Source organism: Cicer arietinum, chromosome 6, assembly GCF_000331145.2.
Source record: "Cicer arietinum cultivar CDC Frontier isolate Library 1 chromosome 6, Cicar.CDCFrontier_v2.0, whole genome shotgun sequence".
Classification (NCBI taxonomy): domain Eukaryota; kingdom Viridiplantae; phylum Streptophyta; class Magnoliopsida; order Fabales; family Fabaceae; genus Cicer; species Cicer arietinum.
The window spans coordinates 31,293,615-31,297,208 of record NC_021165.2 but is presented as its reverse complement, the minus strand read 5'-3'; positions in this window follow the sequence as shown (position 1 = coordinate 31,297,208).

Here is a 3,594-nt window from a genome sequence, read left to right as displayed (position 1 = left end):
ATACTTTAATATTTCAAAAATATTTTTTTGATTGAGTGCAGTCACAAACATGTGACTTAACGCCAAAACTATGGTTTCATAAAATATCAGAAGCACTACAAAAAAAAATTGTTGTTACTTATGACATATTTTGTCATTAATCATGGAAATTCTATAGGTAACGTAACATTACTCACGGATTACCCACGAACACGGATTCATAGTTAATTTGCTCGTAGGTAAATAACTACTCACGAATAAGCAGTGAGATACGCTTACTTAATAATGTATGTGGATAGTATGGTTCACCAAGTCTTCGTGGGTAAAGTTACTCATAGATTTTCTGTGGATAAAGACGTAGATACTCACTCACAGAAAAGTTACAAGTAACATTACTCACATAAATACTAGAAACATAAAATTAGTGATTATATTATTAATGTTATTACATATATATCTACATGTTATTGCGACTAGATTACATATGTATCTACATGTTATCTTTCCCCGAACAGATTAGACCCACATCTCTATAGACATAAATATAACAATCAAATAAATAAATACTAGAAACAAATTTACAATTTATATTGCTCTTCATTGAAAATCCATACTTCCACAACTATTTTTTATACAACCCATCTCATTGCAATAATATGTAGATACATATGTAATCTAGTTGAGGCAAGAATTAACATTAATAATATAAATACGTTTCCAGCAAACCAAAGTCAGCGAGAATTAACTTTAATAATTTAAACACTGTTCAGCAAACCAAAATCAGAAAAATTGTTATCAAATACTATTCAACAAACACTACAAGAAAAATGTTTCCATCAAACCAAACCACTAATTCACTTTAATTCACCACTAATTTATCAAACACTATTCGCGTTTGATATTGGAAAAAAAAGATACATAGTCATTCATTTCAATTCACCACTAATTTTAATTCATAGTCATTAATTTCAATTCATAGTCATTCATTAATTCGCCACTAATTCCAGCAAACTAAACCACTAAATCAAACATCTAATTCACTTAAATTCATTATTAATTTGTCAAAGACTATTCAGGTTTGATATTGAAGAAAAAAAGGACCAATAGTCATTCCTTTGTTATTTGTTTGAGTTACACTAAAAGAATTAAACTACAAGAGTTAAGAATTTTCAAGTTCTTATCTGTGAAACAATGGATTTGAGGTGTTAGGAATTTCAATAAGTTGTGTAAAAACAAAACGAGAAAACGAGTTAGGGTTTGAAAATCAATTAATAAACAATTTTTTCCTTCCTTTACTCAACAAATAATAATGAAAATATAATTAGAGAGAACAAACGAGAGCGAATGAGAGAGAAGATGTGAATGAGAGAGAATGAACGTTGAAGTAGCGGTCGGAGAGGGTCTGAGTCCATGTGGCCGGAGCAGCAGCAATCTGACTTGGAGCAAGGTTGTAATCTAGGTTGGAGCAATATGGATTGGAAGAAGAAGAAGGGTTTCTAGTTTAAGGTTGTATAGAGATAAATGAGAATGAGTTAGTATTTTTAGTCAAGTGAGAATGATTTAGTTTTTTTAGTTAAGTGAAAATAATCAGTTTTTTTAACTCAACACAAAAACTTTCTAACAAAAAAAAAAGTAATAAATAAAATTTTACTTTCACTTTATCCACAGACAATTCACGGAATAGTCAAAACTATTATCTTCATTTATCTGCGAATAATTTGTGCTAAAAATGATGAAGAAATTTCGACAACTTAAATATAAATTGCATTTTTTTTAACTTTACTTACGGATTTTTTTGATTTTATCTTTGGAATAATCATGGAATCTAATTAAAAAATAAATTTATTTAAATAATAAATTTACTCATAATTTTTACGTAGATATCAAATAATTTACTCATAATCTTAGATCCGTAAATAATTTTTTTGTAGGTATAAGAATGTTTTCTTTGTAATGTTAGAATTGTGTTAAAAAATTAGAATTTACTTTTAAAAGTAGGACCGTCTAATTATGAATCGGATGATGAGATACGTGTAACTGTACGCAGTTACACCGAATCTAATTAAACCTTCATACGTGAGATACGTGTAACCGTCTAATTAAACCTTTATACGTATAGTAAGCTTAGGTGTTAATTAAACCTTTATACGTATAGTAAGCTTCAAACATTGGGATAAAATCTCTGTCAATACCTTGCAATTCAATTTGCATTCCTCACGAGAGCCTAAGTGTGATCCAAATATAGTCAAGATATGCATGGTCGGAGAAATCTGGAATTTGCTTTTAACAAGTAATTGGCTAAATAATGGTCCTCTATTCTAGTAACAAACCAATGCTTTATGCTCTACAATATTACAGGCTTGTCCTTAACAAGTGAAGATTCTAAATCTTTCAAATGAAACTTGAGAATAATCTCGTACGCGGTCCTATTCAAATTAATGTATAGGATATATGGTCCAAAAACTAAATTAATAGACTAGGCAAATTGAAACACACCGAAAACTAACATTTATATTTCTATATTTTATAGAAATTTTCTTAAAAACAATAAAAGTTATTTTAAACTTATTTGTTATTGAAGAAAAAAAGTAATTTTGATAGTCATTATTAGAGATTTTAGTATGATATAATAAAAAAATAATTTTGTAAAAATAATTTTTATAAAAATAATTTTTCAAAGTAGTTTTTTATTTTAATTATTTTTTAAATTTTTATTAATCCAAATTAATTATATTAAATAGATGAAATAATTAAAATATTATTTTATAATAAATTATTTAAACTAACTTTTTATTTAAAACTATATTTTTAAAATTCTTTTTAAAAAAATTATTAAAAAAAAAATAGAATACTAACAAAAGAAAATCATTGTAAAAAAATTGGTAGCAAACGGATCTCTTGGTATCAATTCTCGGTGGATTTTGGATGGAAGTTTTTGTAGGAAGCTAGCTCATCCTATTTGTTATAGCATGTCTTGAGTTATAGGAAACTTCAAGCTCAAAAAGTGATGGTATGTATGATTCAATGCCACATCTTTCAATAATCAAATATTGATTAAATTTTGGATGTGACATTTTGTTTTAGTTAATGATCATATTGTTTTATGATTGATGATTTTCTTACAATATTAAGCTCTGACCACTTATCAATGATTTATGCATCTTGAAAACACTAGTTAACTTTGAAAAAATTTGACAAAAGTATATCGCAATTGATGTTTAATAAAAGAATATATTTTGCATTGGAAAAAGAATATTAATTAAGAGGTCATTTCATAAACACTCATTAGACATAAGTATTTATGTAGAAGCTAATTTTATTATCGAGGAGCTTTTGTGAGTTTGTGGTATAATAAACTAAAAATAATTATTAACTAACTTTGTTGTTTATGATAATGAACTAAAACAATTTTAAATATACTATAAGCTTCAAATATGTACATCAACACTTATATCAAGCTCAAATAATTTGTTTGTATTAATCCTTTGATGCACACATATAAGATTAGTTTGGTGATTAAAGTAAAAAAGTTAGAGAATGAAGTGATACGAAAGTCGCGGCTTCAATTTCAACAACAACAAAAATAATATTAATAATACTATATATCTAGGGAAA